The 20,877-nt window shown below is 44.4% G+C and overlaps 1 protein-coding gene across 2 annotated transcripts in view; it reads right to left on the bottom strand.

Annotated features, from left to right (window-relative positions):
- The window catches only part of PRKCB (protein kinase C beta), a 222,512-nt gene that overhangs the window by 88,170 nt on the left and 113,465 nt on the right, over positions 1–20,877 (bottom strand). The gene's annotated exons all lie outside the window — the stretch shown is intronic.

Raw genomic sequence — 20,877 nt, 5'->3', positions numbered from 1 at the left:
CCGACCTTTCCAAACACACCTTGTGTGGCACAGACCCTCCTGGCCTCGCCCACACACTGCGTGTGCCACAGGCCCTCTCCATCTCAGTGTCTCGTGCAACACATACACACTGTCTCCCACGCTCTGTAGGACTGGAGATTTCATCCTGCCCAAGACTCTTAGAAATCTCCAAATCTCCAGAGACCCAGATCCCAGTTATACTTCCGAAAACCCGGAAAGAACTGGAAACAAGCTCCTTCCCTTTAACACTATATGTTTTCTGGACCCTCTCAGCCCGTCTGGCTGAGAGTCCTGGGCGCCAAACACACCAATAACCATAGTGACACAGCACTGTCCTGTCACAGTACTACAAAACACTTTTCATCCCTTCAAAACAAAACCCAATCTTAGCAAAAAGGCACATGTGTGAAATTGACTTTCTCTTGACTGTAATGTTATCTATTTCCCAACTATTGCTGTCAATTCTCTCTTGCTGGTTTTGTCCACAGGTGGTCAAGCATAGACCAAATTGTTTTTCTCATCATTTACGCACTGAACAGAGGCACTTTTTTTCTCCTAACAAGTTGGAATTTCATTTGCTTTGGTCATCAGGAACCAATTTTGAACTTTTACAAAAACTGTCATTCTGCTCGTCATGTGCATCTTCAGACAAAATTGACTCCCGTGTTCTTCCTTCGTGTCATGTCACACTAGCAATCTTGTTGCTAGCTAGAACTCTCTAGTAGAAGGTTTGCTAACAGACCCCTTACCTTCTCCTATGGCAGGGGTAGGAAACTCATGCATCTGCCTCTGGGAGACATGCCTGTGGCTGTCAGAGTCTTTCAATGCCTAAGGCCTTGTTCACACCAAATGCAGAGCAGATCCGCTCAGGTTTCTCCACACGCAGTGCAGTGGGTTGTGACGCGTTTTTGATGCGTTCCGGCCCGTTTTGGGGGAGAGTGGATTTTTTTAATTTTAGTTTAACATGGGCTTTCAGTGCGTTACAGGCATTTGCATGCATTTTTGACGCGTTTGCATGCGTTCCAGAGCAGGTAAAATAGGGCCTGCTGCAGTTTTTTTTACCTGCTCTGGACCTGCACGCTGTGATGTGAACTGGAGCTAAAAATACCATTGGAATACATTGGACGCAGTTTTGATCCGGTCTGCAACTGCTCTGCACCTGCTCTGCGCTTGGTGTGAACAAGGCCTAAAAGCCTTTGTAGTTACTTCACAGCTGGCGGGCCGGAATTAGCCTACCTTCCTCCCTCACTAACCCAACCAGGAAGACATTGCTTAATTGCAATTGCTCCCTTGCTAGAATCAAGATTCTGCAAAGCTTTGCCAAGTGCTCTAGAGACACCGATTAGGTAAGGAGTCAGCTGTACCTCGGATGCTCTTCTGCTGGTGTGACATGGCCCTTAATCTTCTCCTTTTAGAACACAATCTATTTTGGCTAAGAATCTGAAACCCATTTATCTCCTAGGTGAGTATGTTACAATGCAGCTGTCCCTGTACGACCTCACATTGTACAGTGCTGTAAAAGGGGATAGTGCTATATAATTTAATAAGTTGAAGAGACACAGGTAAAAAGCATGAAGTGGTCAGATCCATGTTTCTCCTTCATCCCACATCAATCTCTAACCATCTGGCATAGACAGGAGAAAATGACACCATCTGCCAAGAGCCTGGCACCAGCACAGTCACTTAATGTAGCAGATTCTCAATTACACAGGAGGGGAAGCGTCACAAAGTGCTCTGGATTGGCAATTAACCAGCTCTGTGCGCTTCCATCTATGGCAGCCAGGGCTTCATTACAGGGCTCTTTAAAGGGCTCCGATTGGAAGACATTTCAATTTCATTTCCATTTGGAGGAGAAGATGAGGTGACAGCGGTCCTTTTAATGTAGAATGAGGAAGAGATGCAGCAAATTGTTCCCCCAGAAACTGAAATAAGTGATCTGGGAAGCTGATAGAGACAAGACTCTCCTGACCGTATTCTACAGATGTCTATGACACAGAGCTAATCGAATATCTCAACTCTATGGGCCTTAAGAACTTCAGTATCTAAAGAATGTTTGGCTGTGTTGTCTGCTGAATGTAGAGTATCCCTTGAAAAACTGCATCTCTTTGGGTCGCGTGGGGGGCAGGCAGAGTGGCATGGCCGCTCTGATGCACAGTATTTGGAGTGTGCCTGCCTTCCCCTTTCTGGCCAGAGCATCCCAGCTTGTGTAAGGGCCATACACATCTCTTTGCAACCTTGGACACTCTGGCCAGCATTCTACCCAGCTCCTGGCAAGCAGTAACATCACTGGTTGCCAAGGAGCTGGGTGGGACACCAGCCAGAGCGTACCAGGTTGCTAAGAGCAGGGCAATGCAGAGCCATACAACTATCCCCACTCGGGTCTTAGCAACCTGGGATGTTCTGGCCGGCGTTACGCCCAGCTCCTGGCAACCAGTGATGTCTAGGGACACCACTTGGTGTGTGGAGAAATTGATCTAATGACAAGCTTGTACCCTTTGGTTTGTGGCACCCCCATTTACAAAATACTAAGGTTCTTTCTGTGTTTTTCCATTTCACAATTCAGTTACTTTCAGGGCCTTCCAGTCCCAACCCTCCACCCCACCTCAATGCTTCTTGCATTTCTAGAACAGGGTCCAGTGGTTTGGGCACTCACAAAGCAGGATTGTCCAAGACTTTCGGTGAGGAGAAGATAAACCGTTAATAGTCCAACTGCGAAATCTCCTTGCCACCCCACCTGTCGGTGTTCCAGCACTTTCTGTTACATTCTCCATAACATAAAATAACAAATCAAGTAGAAAGAGTGGGAGCCCCTCACAATGGACACAGCAGGTCCACAGGCCTAAGAACTAAGAGCGTCCCCAAGAGATACAAGATCCTGTTGGGTGGTTTATACCTCCAGCATCTACCTAAAAAATGTAACAACAGTTTCAGGTGGTTTTGTTATTTAAGGTTTTAGGGTTCCAGTGGTGGTTTCTAAAAACTGCCACTCATTCTCAACTTATTAGGACCATATCACCATTCTTCTAGATTGCTTAAAGATCACTGCTTTATAAATGCCTTGGAAAATTGGTGGGTGATTTATTCAGAAAATCTGGAAGCACAGAAGTTGCAAGGCTGTCTCAGTCCATAACTTGTTTACAGGCAGGCTGTTGAGCAGGGCCAGTCGAAAGTCTACAAATTTTCAGTCAGAAGCAGGTGGGAGAATTGGGTTTCATGGTTTTTCACAGTAAATGGCTATAACTGGTGCAATTCGTAGAGATACAAGACAGTCATCTTTCATAATACACCAAGGACTGTCAATCTAGAGACCTGCTTTTATAGCACAGTAACACAAACCTTGCAATAGCCTCCCGATTTATCATGGTGTGTTACATTCTGAGTCTCATAACCGAACTCCAGGCAAGATGATGTAAGCTGCGGTGTCTAGAGTAAACATGTGATTTGTTCCATTTCACAGTCTTAGAAGGTAAACCAACGATGGTTTCTGTTCAGTCACAAGGCTTTGATACAGCCTAGATGCTTTTGCTATACTGTAATGCCCCACACCACGATCAACCTGATCGAATTAAATGGCTCCATTTGATCAGAATGGTGATGTCAATTGAATCTGTCAGTCATTTTAAAATGTAAAAGCTCTTATCCAGAAAGAAAAAAAAAAAACCTTTCCCACCCTTTGTTTATTATCGCTCTCTATATCTTTTATTTAAATCTACCTAAAACTCGGATTACTTACCCAAAATTCAAGTCATGAGACAGACCAGATCACAAGTCTTTTTTCTTCTTGTCTGTGGTGCCTACATCACTTCCTTGTGATATAGGTGCTGGCCACTGGACAAGTGTCCATCAAAGGGTCCTCACTAAACTCCTTCAGGGATCTCCCAGGGTCCTGAAGCCTTTCAACAGGACATCGCGACAAGAGGAGTAGACACAAGAGCGGTCTGAGCCATGGGGAGTGGACGCAAGAGCGTTCTGAGCCAGGGGAGTGGACGCAAGAGCGGTCTGAGCCATGGGGAGTGGACGCAAGAGCGGTCTGAGCCATGGGGAGTGGACGCAAGAGCGGTCTGAGCCATGGAGAGTGGACGCAAGAGCGGTCTGAGCCATGGAGAGTGGACGCAAGAGCGAACTGAGCCGTGTGGAGTGGACACAAGACCGATCTGAGCCATGGGGAGTACCAAGAGGAACTTCTGATCACTGGTCACTAAACTCGTTCAGGGATCTCCAAGGGTCCTGAAGCCTTTCAACAGGACATTGCAACAAGAGGAGTAGACGCAAGAGCGGTCTGAGCCATGGGGAGTGGACGCAAGAGCAGTCTGAGCCATGGGGAGTGGACGCAAGAGCGGTCTGAGCCATGGGGAGTGGACGCAAGAGCGGTCTGAGCCATGGGGAGTGGACGCAAGAGCGGTCTGAGCCATGGGGAGTGGACGCAAGTCCTGCCTAACCCCCACCATTAGTGTTGCTGTCAAATTTCAGTCACACCAATATGTCACCCAGAGTTTCAATTGTTCATCAGTTTCAATTCTGCATAACATTCACATAAATTGATAAAAATGCCTCTTGGCAGGCACTAACATCGTTTTCTATTGATTTCTGCTCCAATTTTTAGCGTTAACTCACTAGGAACTGAGAAACAAAGGTTACTGTGGCTAATAGAAAGCTGCAAACAAAATGGCGTTTTGGCCAGTCTAAGAGTAGGCATCACAAGGTGCAAATTTGAGAACCAGAGGAGCGCAAAGATAAAGATAATAAAAGGCAACTGCAGTTCAGTTTCTGCTCTCAGGACCAACTTCTTAGTGGATGGGTTCACTAGTGGGAGGAGCCTGATGGGGATGCTGACGGACTAGACCCTCATCAGGTCTGCTCTCCTGGTGACTGACAGCAGGCATTGGGTGAATTCCATAGTGAATAGACAGCCTATGGCTAGGGAATCTGCCCAATGCCTGCTGTCAGTTACCAGGGGAGTGGGCCTGATGGGGAACTGGTCCCTCAGCTTTCCCATCAGACCCTGCCCACTATCAGCATTATTTGTTGCTAGGAGGCTGCCCTAGCAACCAATGAATCACCCCAAGCCCATTCAGCTGCCAGCTGAGAGATTCCAAAACAGCCATAGCCCAATCTGGGAAATTGTGTAAGACAGCATCCCAAGCCTCTTGGGAATTTCCAGGCCGGCAGCTGAATGGGGCCAGAGATGCATCAATATTTGCTAGGACACAGGAAGCCGGCAGTGTCCTAGCAACCAATGAACCCTCCCTGGGATGCTATCAGATTCATGACAGCTTCCCAGCACATACATGCCCCACTTTGAGCACTTTCGCCCCGCTGTACGCCAGCTCAAATTTGGTCCTAATTACCTCCAGTTTTTCTAATCTGACAAATTGGTGGTAACGCTTTTTTAATCTGTCACAGCCATAGTGACAGGTTCTTAAATGCTGCAATTAACTACCTGAACTTGTCACATGTGTTGTTAACGGTACTAAAACTGGTGACAGGTTTTTTTGTTTTCAATTTTGTGCAGGACTTTTTAAAGCCAGAAAAGTGGTGCAGCAAACTATCGACCGATCATTTAAACAAGATGTTCAGCTTTCCTAACATCACCGCTGAGACCCCTAGTCCGAATCCCAACCACTGGACTGCTAATAGGAAATGTCCACGTCAAGCAGACATTGCTTCATATTCTGTCTAGGGGTTACCCTAAAGAAAACAGTTGGCTTTAGCACCTATAGGTGTCTTCATGCCACTTATCTTCTAGGAGCATTCTGGGAACCCCTAAATATGGGTTTCTCATTTGGACAGACATTACTGCTGACTATGGCACACCCCCATCCCATCCCCTGAGCTTCATTACTGGCTAGTGGGACCTCTCATCATAGTAATGGTCTAAAAGCAATGCTCAGGAAGTGGGAATAAGCCATAGTCTGCGGCCTTATAAGCTAACCATTGTTCACACAACAGAAAACCCAAATCTGCCTCGAAATATGTGGACCGCCACTGTTAACTGCTACTTCTGAAAATGCCTGCTGTCTGGCTGCCCTGTCAACTCTTACTTTTCTTTGCTTTGTTCCACTGATCCAGAACAAGTGTGCAGGTCAGGCATTCTGACAAAATGCAGACTTCCCTGGCTGCTTCTTTTCAGAAGGAGGTCAGTAAATCCATGTGTCTCTCGTGACAGGTTTCCTTAAAACCATTCTGCCCATCTGTGCCTGGTTTTCAGCAGTCGCTAACCATGCAAAGGTTAAACTGTGGAAAATTCTACCTGGGGCTCCCTATTAGCCAATAATATACACAGCTTCATCTTCAATGGAAGCAGACACAAAGGAAACAGTGACCATTATGTGTATGGATGCTTAAAAGGCATCCTATCACTGGGGTGTGCTGGCAGCATACACAACCTGCGCTCTGTACTCTGAGGCTAGAAAAATAAATAATTTCACTTGAATCGCAGAAGAAAGGCTTAACGGGGATTGAATGAAGTAGCAATATGGACTATAATGATACTGGCGGATGGAGTGTGTGGCCCAACTGCATTCCCGCACAGACAAATTAAAGGAAAGGGATAATGGTTTCTGGTACTACTGATTTCTATAGCGCCTTCATCTCCTGTGGTGCTGCACAAAGTAACAGGGTGGGTTATACGGATGATACAATACTTCAAATGTGTCAGCGACCAGTACAAACTGGTGTAGCAATAGCATAGCAATAACAAACAATAGGCAGGGGAGCTCTATCTGTACAAACTTAAAAAAGTAATGGTTTTAGGTGTATAAGTCTATAAACCTTTGTATGGCATTTTAATTTGTTGTATTGCATTATTATTTTTACTTTTTAAACACCTATTAAATATACAGGGTGCACCCATATTTCCTGCATATTTCTCAACAGTTTCGTTATAACTATCTAAACCAGATGGTTTCCTCTCTACAAGGAGATCAGGTAGGGTGTGTCCCTCCTTCAAGTCAAAGCACCTGTAAGGGTTCCACCATTGCTAAATTGTTTTTAAAGTGGCATGTGCCGGGGCTATTATATTCATCCATCAATATTACTGAGTTACTGACCTGAAAGAAACATGACGTGGGACACCTAATATGCTTATGCTCGGTCCAAGTGACTGAATTGTCAAGTGGTAAACCAAGGATCAGAATCTCCATCCTGTAGTATGCACTGTCAATATAGCAATGGCTATATATCTATCATGAAGGTTTCGCTTCCATCAGTCTGTCTAATCCGATCTCTCCAGCACTTCTAGTCCATTTCCATGGTTAGCATTAAGAAAATGGAGGAGAAAGCTGGTGATCAAGCTCAGAGCCCACAATTTTCCGGATGCAAAGCTAATAATAGACTACATGGCCAAAATGTTTGTGGATACCCAGTCATCACACCTATATGAGATTATTGGCTAACCCATCACAAAATATGGAGTTGCCCCTCCATTGCAGCTATAACAGCTTTCATTCTCAAGATTTTGGCATGCGTCTCATCGCTGTGCTTCTCACATCTCTTTTTACTATCCAGTCAAAGGCAGGTTCACGAAGACCTGGGCCAATTGTTGGGTTGAATGATGCTGGGCATATGACTGAGGAAATCTAGTATGGAAAAATTCTGTGGAGAAATCTCTGGATTGAAGGAAAATATTGCAGAAAAAGCTGTTTTTTTTTTTATTACTTGCAGTATCTTTTAATGTGCTATTCATTTTTAAATGGGTTTTTTTTTCAGACTGGAGTTTTCCTTTAAGACAATTATGTGTTTCCTACCTTACAGCAACAGTTTGGGGAAGGCCCTTTCCTGTGCCCCTGTGCATAAAGCCAGCTCCATAAAAAATAGGATCTTTGTACCCGCCGTAAAATCCTTTTCTCTCCGTTCATTGAAGGACACAGGAAACAGATCTAGGATCATGTACCGTAGGTTGGCCTTGAGTACGGTTAAGGGCCAGAACGATAGGGGTAACCCCCTGGATAAAGGTGCGAACCAAGGCATTAGAAGCCAAAGGCTTCTGAAAAAGAACAGTCAAGGCCGAAACCTGGCCCGTAACCGTACTCAAGGCCAACCTACGGTACATGATCCTAGATCTGTTTCCTGTGTCCTTCAATGAACGGAAGAGAAACATGGTTTGACGAGTTTGGTGTGGAGGAACTCCAGGCCTGTAAAGATCCCCGACTTCAACCCTAGTGAACAGCTTCAGGATGCCGTTTGCAAGCTCTATTTTTTTTTATTGATGATCAGTAACTGATCTCACAAATTCTTTTTTTGACTGAATTGGGGGAGAGCAGTACAGCAGGAGGGCAGACAAGGGGAATCCGATACATGGCTGTGATCGTCAACTTGTCAGCTATTCATGAATTGCTTCGGGGGGACCATGTCCTATGGGTTCCTGGTTGCTGCAGCTACCATGAGCTTATGGTATAAGTGAATGCAGCAGACTTAAAGGGTATGGAGCTCACCTGCTACGCATTCCCAAGCCATGTGCACGTTTTTTTCTGCCGCGTTTGCACGCGTGGAAAATCGCTCGATTTGCGGGCCTTGTTTGGGGTGCCGTTAGAAATTTATGGCACTGTAATTGCGTTCCGCAATTCTGCAAACGTGCGCCAATCCCGCGTTCTCGGAACACTCACATATGAACCAGGCCTTACATCTGTGGCAGTAAAGAAGTGAACCAAAGATGCAGATAACAGCCCCTGGGGCTATGTTCATTTAAGGGGAACCTGTACATTGCCCAAAACTTTAAATGAGCATTCCCAACCCAAGCAATAAGGGGCAATAAGATGCCCCAATGATACCTGTAGCTATACTAATCATCCTCTTTTCTGTGAAACCACACCCCGGCACCTTTCACTGTGAAAAAAATTACTTTTTGAAAGTTAGTATTTTAATTTAAGCACATCCCCACCAAATGACAGTGCTCTACCAGACACCAAGCGATGTCACAATGGCATTTCTACCAAACCATAATAGGTGTAGCTTTTTTCCAACAATGAGAGAATGTATACATACAGATACCATTTGGAAACATCATGGTGCCTACCATACAGGGAAAGCCTAATTTCTTGAGATCAGCTTCTATAGCCTATCTAGATCCTATTTATAGTCGTGTGCAATGATTATTTTTTTATGTCCCCATATGTAAAAGCATACAATTCAAAGAAGGTGTACTTTTGCACACAGCTGTAGATTGTTTACCTTAATAATTCTATTACACTTTTAAATTGGCAGACGTATGGAAAACAAAGGCAGTATCTCTGTACAGTAATGAGGGACAGCAGCAGAAGATATGGATGCATCAGGAGGACGGCCCTGCTGAGTTTGATTGTTTCCTCTGCCAGATTGTTACCGCTTTATACATCCCAGAAGAATGTTGCAACCTGCTGTCAAGATTAACCACCCTAATCCTTTTAAATTTATCCCGGCAAAGATCAGTGGTGCCTGGCAGATATCAGAGCTGTTGAGCTTTTGTTACTAATCATACAGGTCAGCTCATGTGAGCCTATGACTCCCGCACATGTTAATTAAACATTCTCCCTAAGCTTTTGGTTGGTACTAATCTTCACGTCAGTGGGGTGCCCGGCAAACCGCTTTACTCTCTGGGGATATGCATGGGCTCAACCAATTATACTAGGCCTTGTTTATGATAATCTGAAAGAATATCTATCTGTCTTGGCTTAAAGAGAACCTGTGGCCAGGCTGCAGAAATTCAAGTTATTGCGTACTGTATTCTCAAGAAGCAATAAATTAACCTTAAAATATGCCCTCTCTGACCTCTGCAGCTGCACGCACTGTGGAGCCATTCATTCTCAAATTTTACAACAGAAGCACTTTTACTTTCAGGGTCTCACAGCAGCTCAGCTCACCCAAATCCCTTTATTATCTGACTCAGCAGCTCAGATTACTTCCAAGCAGTGACTTGGCAGCTCAACTCACCATGCTCCTCCTTCCAGCAGTAACTCAACAGCCAAGTCGCTCCAAGTAGTGTCTAAGCAGCTCAGCTTCTCTTTCAAGCAGTGGCTCAGCTCAGTGTCCCAGCAGTGAGTCAGCAGATCAGCTCACTCTGCTTTCCCCTACTTAATGAAGAGGCATTCATCTTCTCTGCAGCATTCGTCTGAGTGTCTAAGGTGACTTGATGATACCTTTCCCCAGGAGGCTGGTCTTTGATGCCCTGAACTCACAAAAAGATGATAGTTGCTGGACAACTGGATAGGAGGGACTGTAGAGGACTGCTCCAAAGATAAGGTCACACCTGGGGTAATCTTAAGGCCCTGAAACTTCATATCTCTGTACCTGTGACAAAAATAACCAACACTCTCTTGACTCTCTATGGTGTGCTGGAGACGTCTTCTATTATGCAATTTGTGCCTGGTTGAGCCAACCATTCAGCTGCCATTGCATCATCTGCAGAGTTTGGAATTTGTAAACTGTACAGAATGTGCTAAATTATATGCCAGTTACTTCTCTACAGTACACAGCGGGGCCGGGAGGAACCAAAGGATGCAGCAAGCATCCAACAACCCAGAAATGTGTTGGATACTTTAGATCAGTGGTTCTGAATCTGTGTAACCTCAGGACCCACATTTGTCCTTGTTCATTAAGTCGCGACCCAAGCTGCCCACACTGCAAAGGAACACACGTCATTAGGGTACCGCGCTTTCCAGTGCTCGCGTACGAACTGTGGGTGGGAGGTGCGTTTGGGGTACCATTCAAATGAATGGCAACGCAACACATCTCCCACACCAGAATGCATGGTAGGTGTGATTGCATGGTACAGTGCGTTAATCGAACAGTACTATGCAATTAACGCACTGTACTAGTGTGAACGGGCCCTCAAAAACACTGACATACATACACAACCACATACTCACACACATACACACTCCAAAAATTATTTTAGTTTATTTTTTTAAAGATACACCCAGTTTCCCTACCTTACGAGAACAGGAGTGGATACTCACCCTGGGGGTCCAGTGTGGGCTGCTGTGCTGTGACGGAGCTCTATCTATATGAGCATTGCTTGTATAGTTCCCTTGCGTGCCCTGTAGAGATGCCTGGAGCCAGAATGTGATGTCACCGTAGCACCTCTAGAAGACCTGCGAGGGAGCTGTAAGCAATGCACGTATGGATGGAGCTCCCTCATGGCAATAGCCCCATCCCATCTCGCACCAGGCAGCATAATTTGAATGCCTGCTTGGTGGGAGAACTGACAGTGCTGCACTAGGGGGAGGCAGAGGAGCCTCTCACCTAGAAAAGTGGAAGGCATGCGGCGACCCACTGAACACAGGGTCCTGACCCACTTATGGGTCATGACCATGACCCACCAGTTGAGAACCAAGGCTTTAAGCAAGCATATCTCTTCAACACAGTGGATTTCAGCGACAAAGCAGAAGGACAAGTTAGCGTTCACGGCTTTCTTTTACAGGCTGGCTTTTATTTAAATGTTTGCTCTGAGCCCTTGTTCACACTTGCAAAGCATGTGACCTTGTGCATTTTGCCGCATTGGTCAGCCCATCATTTCAATGTGCTGCCCTACGTTCACCAAAAAAGCTCATGCAGCAATTTGAGCTGGAAGCTTCACTCGTTTTTGACCATGCATTTGGTGTTTTGCCGGCCACGTTTCAGGTGCCATTAACAAGCAAAGGCAGTGCAATCGTGTCACACATTTTTACCTTGCACGCTTTGGCACGCATTAACATACACGCAAATGTGAGCTGAGACAAAGTGAGCCATTCAGCTCAGCCAACGCAACAGAAAATGTTGCAGGGAAAAAAAAAAGCCTTTCATGAACTCAAGAGTCAAACTGCTGTTAGAAAAAGGGAACCAAGTTTCTCACTTCTCTTTAGACTTTCCTAAACTAAGCAATGCAATTCATCTTTGTTTGATTTTTTTGTCTTACAGACTCAGCTTAACCTTTGGAACACAAATTAGAGGCAGAGGATGTTGTAAAATGTGTGCAGGCCACACAGTGCAAAAGTATGATTGTGCAACACACATAAAAAGAAAGGTTTTAGACCTTCCCCTGTAGAGCTCTAAAAAAAATGGCTCCAGTTAGGTTTTAACATTTGAATACAGGTCCTCTTAAAAGCATTATCCTGCTTTTCTACTTGACCATGACCACTATATTCTAAGGCCAAGCACACTGCAGTTTGTCTAGTCTTTCTGAAACAGCTGTATGCTTAAGCTGGAAGCAGATGGATTATGCAGAGTCTTCAGATATTTCCCATACGTATTAACCAAAATAAATAAATCCACCCCCAGAAAAGGATCTATTTGCATGGAAAACATAAGGAGCCGGATTTGCAGTTGGCCGCAGCTCACAGAGTTTCATCTTGTTGAGTGGGTGCAATGAGATATGAAGTCACTGCAAAGACACATTTATAAAAGCACCAATTAGTATCAGCAGCAGAGATATTAAAGGGGAACGTCAACCTCCTATCTCTTACAGCCAAGTAAGGTGCCATCTTGGCCTCCATTTGGATTGTATTGGTCAAGGTGCTGCCCATGTGATCAGCTATGACAGCAGCCATTTGAGAGCTTGAAAGTTCAGATGAGAGCAAATATAAGGACACTGGCAACATAGATAGTTAGCATACCTTAAAGGTAACTGTTTTGGGAGACATTGGTGACTGACTGGTAGATGGCGTGTCAAGGACCCTATGATACGTACTGCTTATCGTTTGTACTCTGAACACTACGTTGTACATTGCATTGTCCTGACTGCAATACTTTATGTGCTGTGTATGTTACAAAGACCTGACCCCTACACTCTATATGTTGTGTTGTGTATTACATAGCGCTGACCAAAGTGTGTGTGTGTGCATACATGCATACACACACACATACATATATATGTGTGTGTGTGTGTATGCATGTATATCTGTTTCTCAAGTTCCAAGGTATGCTGGGATGGTTGCAGAGGCAAGTCTGATCACTGGACTAAGCATATTAAAGCAGCAGGATAGTCAAGACCTCCTGGTCTGCATATAGGGTTGCCACCCGTACGGGTTTCACCCGGGCAGTACGGGTTTGCAATCATGTGCCCGGGTCTGTGCCCACATCCCACCCGGGCACATCATTCAAACGGTACAATGCCGCATAGTATACTAGCATATCTTGCGGCGGACGCCGGGTGGCGCTGTTTCCTGTCCCTCGACTCTCCCTCCCCTGTTTCCCCCCCCTTGGGGGGCTTGTATAGACCATAAAATGTGCCCCCATAAAAAATGCCAAAAGTAACCTGTGACATCTTTTGTGGGAGCATCTTTTATGTGCAATAGTACATATCTGAACTCCAAAACAGATGTCACCAGCACCAAGATCCCATGTTACTGCAAATCCATTTTATTGATAGTTGTCATTCAAACGACAAGCGCTTTCTGGGCTGGGCAGGGTCCCCTTCATCAGGCTCAGAAATGACATTACATAAAAATGCCACATCTTTTATATGGACATAATAGAATGTAATTTCTGAGCCTGATGAAGGGGACCCCGGCCCAGCCCAGAAAGTGCTTGCCGTTTGAATGACAACTATCAATAAAATGGGTTTGCAGTAACATGGGATCTTGGTACTGGTGACATCTGTATTGTTGTTCTGTTGTGAGCAGCGACATCTTGCGCCAAGCTTGCTCCCGTGATGGACTACAATCTCAATAGAAACTAGTAGTCCATCACTGGAGCCTTTTTTTTTTTTTAATCTTTTTTATCGATTAATCGAACTTAATAATCGGCTAACTAATCGATTATGAAAATAATCGTTAGCTGCAGCCCTAGTGGCAACCCTATCTGCATACTTGTTGCAGGATGCTGACTAAGGCCTCATTCACACGAGAAACGGCCAGCATGTACAGCTCCATGCACGGCCGTATCGAGCAGCTCCCGGGAATCACAGGTGCTGCGTGTGATTAGTACGCAGTCCCTGTCTTTCTCTATGGGACTATGCGGCCGTACAACGCCCTACGCTGACCCCAAGTGCTTGTCCATACGGGTGCGGATGACACGGCTCGGGGGCAGACAGGATCCATCCCGTCAGCGTATGAGTACGAACACCTGCACCTGCACTTAGGGTCAGCGTAGGGCGGCGTATTCCCATAGAGAAGGACAGGGGCTGCGTACTAATCACACGCAGCACCTGTCCTTCCCGGGAGCTGCCAGATACGGCCGTGCACGCAGCATGGAGCTGTACGTGCCAGACGTTTGTGTAAAGGAGGCCTAAAAGTACTGGAGCACAGGGAGAAGCATGACCGGGCAAACAGCAGTTTAAGGAGGTTCGTAACTGCTGCTAAAAAAATTATTAGGTTTGATAAAATAGTATGAAAAATAATTTTGGCTGTCTGTCAGGAGCTCATTTAATATGTGTAGACCTTCAAGCGTCAGAAACCGATACCATATAGTTGAAATATTTAGAGATGTACCCAGGTCTGAAACAGAAGAAACATTTTCATTTAGACTCTTTTAGTTTAAATTCTTTAGAGACTATAAATTCCCATTGAAACAAAGGTTGAAGACTTTCATTCACTTCTTGAACCAATCCAAATAGTTCCACTTCTTCAGCAATTCCCATTTGTAATTCGGAAGCGATCATCCCCAGCTGTTACCCCTCCCTTCACATCTGCCGCCTTTGCATGTTTTGTACAATTAATTACACTCTTTGGTTGGGGAACAAATTACAAGAGACGGTGGCTAGCCCGCAGCTTGCGACTCCCCCGATGCGAGTCCGTCTCCGTGTCCCCAACCCACCTCCCTGAATGCGGCAGACAGGCGGCCCTGTTATCACCAAAACACAGGAGAGTACCAGGCACAATTCTCATTAGATTTGACTCAATTGAAAGCCCACAGCGCTGTCAGCTGCTGAATCTGTATAATCCTCGGCTTCAGAGCTGCTATTTTTATTCTCCCATGGCCTGCCAGTAATTACAATGTATGTAGCAGCCAAGGGAGTCCCGTCCAAGACCAAGTGACCTTAGTGACCTCCAGCAAATCACTAGGCGTTTGATACATAATAAAATAATGGACTGCGTGGTCTTTCGTGAAACAAATCCCCAGCGCTATCACTCCCGAGCATCAAGAATGTGGCTTGTTAAAGAAGGACTCCGCTAGGAAATATTTGCATTTAAACAGACCACTGATCACAACCCTAACGTGACTTAAAAAACAAATGGTCAGCTGTTTTCTTCTTCTTCTAACCACCAAAAAACATACCATTGATGAGGTTCCCCTGCTTTGTATGCATGTGGAAGAATTAACCACTTGCTGTCCAAAGCAATTTCTTACTATTTGCATACATGATAAAATATACATTTTTGGCTAGAAAAACAGCTCCAGACCCCCCAAACAATAATATATGTTCTTAAAGCAGAGGCCCTGTAGAATAAAAAAATGCTAGTTGCAATGTTTTTATGTTGCACGGTTTTTGCACAAATGTTTATCAAACCAATATTTTTAGAATAAAATAAACTACAATTAAAATTTAGTGCACAGAAACAGAATCTAATACTAAATGTTTTGGTAAAATATAAAAGACGGGGTCACGTCAGGTAAAAAGATACCAAACATGTCAAGCCTTAAAATTGTGTCGCCTGTGAAGCCGCAAAAAACTTCAATACCCAAAATTTCCCATAGGTGACATTTTAAATGCTTTTGCCGCTCATCAGTTTAGTGCCAACAGTGATTGGTGGGTCTAGAATTATTGCTCTCACTCCGAAGCTCGCCGCCATATGTAACATGTGTAGCGCAATTGTCGTTTTTGCACGTAGGCACACCGGCGCATGTTTGTGTGTGTATGTGCATGCACTTGGGGGGCGGGGGACTTTTCTTATATGTTACTTCAATGTTTTTAAACACTTTTTTTTGTACACTAACCCTATTGCTATCACATAGGGGGCTAACAAGCACCCTATGTAATAGCAGATAGGGTGTGACAGGTCCTCTTTATGGAGGCATCAGGGGTCTTTCAGACCTCTAATGTCACTAAGGGACCCCCAAAGAAGCTGAGAGAACTGCTTCTCCAGCTTCTTCTTCTGGCTCTAAGAGCCAGAAAATGTACACAGTGACACCGGAAGTGATGTAATACACATTAATTCCGGGTCCAGTAATCGGAGGAGAGATCAGCGGATAGAAGCCGCTGACTCTCTCTCCAATCTTTGTGGGGAGACCCGCACAGCCAGTCCTGGGCGCCACACGAGGACAGCCCCGGCTTGATACAAACGATAAGGCGGCAGCCGTGTTCTTGTTTTAACCACTTCTGCGGGCTGCCGTCTATAGACGTATTGCAGCCTGGAAGTGGTTAAAACCAAATTTAGGACCAGTGAGTGGCCACCAGCATGTAATATCTGAGACGGAATAACTCACTGGACTATACACAATATGGTCATGTGTGTCAACACCCCTCCAAAATGATTGAGGTCTGACTGGGGTTACAGCACACAAATATATTTAAGACAATGGTGTGCTTCTAATATTATGACAACAGTTTGGGGAAGGCCCTTTTCCGTCCCATGGCTGTGCCCCTGTGTACCAAGCCAGCTCCATTAAGGCATGATTTTAGGAGTTTAGCGTGAAGGAACTCCAATGGCCCACACAACCCTACTGAACACCTTTGGGATGAATTAGAATGCCGACTGCAAGCCAGGTCTTCTCATCCAACATCAGTACCGGACCTCATAAAAGCTCTTTGGACTGAATGAGCACAGATTCCCACACACATTCTCCAAAACTTTGCAGAAAGCCTTCCCAGAAGACTTGAGGCCACTATACCTGAAAGGGGAAGGCCAACTCCATATTAATGCCCATATTTTTGGAAAGCAATGTCCAACAAGATCATACGGTCAGGTGTCCATAAACTTTTGTCCATAATATGTAAATTTTGCTCCTATTGGGGCTTGTTCATACCATGTCCAGACCGGAACAGATTGTCCACAGACCAAAAAAGCATCTCAATGTATCCCTATAGTATTTCTGGCCTCTGTTCACACCAGCGCAGTCGATTCCTGTCCAGACCCGAAAAATAATGCTGCTCTCATTTTCTCTGGTCTGGAATGCACTGGAACGCATGGAAACGCTTTAAAAACGCATACAAACCCATGCAAAAGCACTGGAACACACCTGTAAGCCCATTTTAAGCTTAAAAAAAAAATCAGTGGTAAAAATCACAGCAAAACACAATGCACTGTGTTCCAGATCTGGTCCAGGAAATGGTGTGAACCTGGCCTAAACCAAAAAGACCTGAACTTCCCATGCTTCAATCTAATGATGCAATGGTAGAGGAGGGCAGAGATACATGACTACTACTGCCTCCAAGCAGGGCAGGCGCAGACAACTAATTGTTTTGGCCATGAGGTTTGGAGATCGGCTATTTTGTCCATAAGCATCCCTTCTAGTTTTACAAACAGAGGCAAAAGCTACTAAAAGACTTCTGCCATTAGAAATAATGGACATGTTTTTAGCGAGATGAAAGCTTTTAAAACAAAACTGATAGTTTTGTGGTCACAGAATACAAAGGCAAAACTCTTTATAACACTTCCCTAAGAAAGCCCCTAGTTGGGTTATTTGTTACATCATCGCCAAACATCCCTTTCTGCATGCCAGAGTAATTAAGACTACAAAAAATTAAAAGGAAGAAGCAAAAAAGAAAGCAGGAGAGGAAGAAAATTAGGAGAGAGAAGTCCAGCGGTGCCTTGATAACAATTCATATCATGACACACTTACCAGGAAACGTATTCCATATAGCTTGCCTGCTTTTTATTTTTTGGATAGAGAGCGCAGTTGTCTGTACTCATTTGGCACTTTGAAATTAATTCAGCAGGCCTGTCGACTGTAAAATGTGTCTCCTCAGACTCTTCAACCCAGGAAAAGTTCTTCCAATTTCATAGCATTATGAAACCATTCTTTAATGTACTGCTTTTCATCCAGCAGTGCCTGTACCCCAGGGGTACTTATTGAAGGTTTAGGGAGTATTTAATCTTCTAGTGAGTTTGTTATAACAGTTTGGAGTCTTCGCAAATAATAAATCCTATTTCCAGGAAGAGAGGATACAGCCTGTGTTAAAATAATGAAATGTTGCATTTTGCATTCATTTTCAGCGCGGGTCCATTTATCTCCCTGGCAGATGAGGTTTGAATAAAAATACAGCACACATGCTGCTCGAAAGACTTTTCAAGCGTGGTAATGCAAACACGGCATTGCTCACCTTCGCTGTCAGCATCTGCACTGTAACTGCAGACGAGAACCGATAACAAGGAAGGAACGTTCTACATACCCATCTAATGCAATGTACAATTATTGATTTCTATGCTGAAATGCACATTTCTCTAGAACAGGACTGGAAACAAAGAAGATAATAAAGATACCTCTAGTTTTGCATTCTGCTTTCCACAACTGGAATCACATGGGTTAGGGTAATGCGAAGGGCTAGGCAAAACCTAGGCAGCAGCTGCCCGCTTCAAGCAGATTGTGATCCTCAACAACTGCACGAATGCACCGCAGCACTGAAATCTTGTGAAGACATTAAAACAAATGTGGAGTAAATTCCATCTACGCAGTCCTGTTATTCATAAAATGTAGGGCTGTGCAAATTAACGATTAATTTCTCGATTAATCGTTAATCTTTTTGATCGATTAAAATTTTTTTGAAACTTTCTGCACGAGCGCCAGCCAAGGCATTGGCCTATACACATACAGCACAGCAATGAAGTAATAAAATGAACTAGGATCACACTAATCCAGCACGTTATTATTCTGAGTTGCCCCACTCAAGCGGTGGCCATATTGAGTGGGGCATGTGAGATTAATAACGTGCTGGATTAGTGTGATCCTAGTTAATTTTATTACTTCATTGCTGTGCTGTATGTGTATAGGCCAATGTAGTTGGATCTGTATGTGCGTTATAATTAATCAAAATTAATCGATTAAAAAAAATTCGATTAATCGAACACGAAAATTTTAATCATTACCAGCCCTAATAAAATGTTCTTTGTTCCTTTACAGACAAGCTAAATATAAAAATTGTGGGGGGAATTTATCAAAACTGGAGCAAAAAAAAATCTGGAGCAGCTGCCCATTGCACCCATCCAGCATCTCTTTTTAGTTTGCTCAGGTAAGATTTGAAAATGAGACACCTGATTGGGTACAGACACGGGTGCACGCCCTTGGACGCAGACCGTCTGCGTCCTAATGCGTGCATCTGTGCCTGTTCCAACATGCAAGTTTGTGTTGGCATGCAGCCATATCCTCTCATAGAGATGCACAGGTCCCTCCCGGGAGCAGGCTTCTGCACAGATGTGCATACTGTACGGCTGGTACACGTTCATGTGAATGAGGCCTTAAAGTAGTTACTATACAGTTATTTCTATAGAATTAAGCTTTCAGTCCAGATGTTTTTAAATCGGAAGGTAGAGAGAAATATAAAAGGAGTATTTTGTACCTGGAAAGGCTCATTATGACACATCTGTAAATACACAATGATATATATTGTCATCGTCTGCCATTCTGCTTACAATCATGGACCAGGATGCACCTGAGGAACTACTGTGAAATTACAGGGATATGTAATCAGACTCGTGCCGGCTGGCTGATGAAGGGTTACTCCAACTGGATGCAGATGAGGATGTTCTGATACACTGTCAGGGGAAGCTGCAGATTCTGCTGTGATGCAGCCTTAAAAGCTCCTTAGTGCTTAAACACTTCTAAGAGGCTTGCAAGCTCACAGAGCACATTAAGTATAAATGGCACCAGATTTCTTTGCACCAGTGTTCCCAAAATCGCCCAACTGCTGAACGGCTCTGCGGCCTAGGTCAGAGCGGGGCTCAAAAAACATGCACCATCTGTGGGGCTTGTCCCTATAGACTTCTGCTAATGTAGTCACAGAAATGTTACAGTGGTTTTAAAAGACGATCTGTCACTTTGGAAATATCGTATTCTTCAGCCTGATGCAGCTTATCGAGTCTTGTAATATCTTTTATTTACATAAAAACTGGTACTTTCAGAGCTATCAGAAGAGAGATGGATCTATAATGTCTGAGGTCAGCCAATTGCATACAACGGACCCTTATTAGACTATGGGCAGCACAGTGGTGTCGAGGTTCCTGTAGTGGGGGTTCCTGGTTCGAATCCCGTTCAGGACACTATCTGCAAGGAGTTTGCATGTTCTCCCTGTGCTTGCGTGGGTTTCCTCCGAGTAATCCATCTTATTCCCACACTCCAAAGACATGCTGGTAGGATAATTGGCTCCTCTCTAAATTGGCCCCTGTATATATGATAGGGAGCTTAGATTGTAAGCTCCTTGAGGGCAGGGACTGATGTGAAAGTGCTCTGTAAATTGTCAGCGCTATATAAATACCTGAACTAAATTAAAAAAAAACTATCTACATTGGTTATAGCAACGTCTCATCTCCCTAAAATAGGTGCTTCTAAATGCAACGTCACAATCCAGCTCTTGTCCAATCAGAAGACGCCTTGTGTTCATTGATAAAAACAAATACTAGGCATTCTTTGAATGACCACTGTGCTGAGTGAGTGACTCCCTGTGGTTTCATAGCGTCTGGACCCAGAAGATGGCGGCCAGCATTGTAGTAGCTCCGGCTACGACCGTGCTTTACAGGATCCCTGTAGGCCAATCAGGTTTGGCATATGCCCAAGCTGGACTTATGTATGTATGTAAAATAACTCATATCTGGAGTATAGCTTTAAAAAGGATCTCTACTCTAACATACAACTGAACTAATGCAATATTACCAAACTTCCTGGGGGGGAATAATCATAACAAAATTGCTAAAATATGAACCTTTCCTGGAGAAAATGCTGATCCGGGACATCTCCAGTCCTGCTCACTTAACCAAAAATTATATTGGTTAAAAGAAATTATGAGTTCACATTGGCTCAGCCTCCTCCAACAGGGATCATGTGACCAAAGGC

Source organism: Nanorana parkeri, unplaced genomic scaffold (genome assembly GCF_000935625.1).
Source record: "Nanorana parkeri isolate BGI_ZX_2015 unplaced genomic scaffold, ASM93562v1 scaffold19, whole genome shotgun sequence".
NCBI classification, from domain to species: domain Eukaryota; kingdom Metazoa; phylum Chordata; class Amphibia; order Anura; family Dicroglossidae; genus Nanorana; species Nanorana parkeri.
This window is presented reverse-complemented; position numbering and strand designations above follow the sequence as displayed.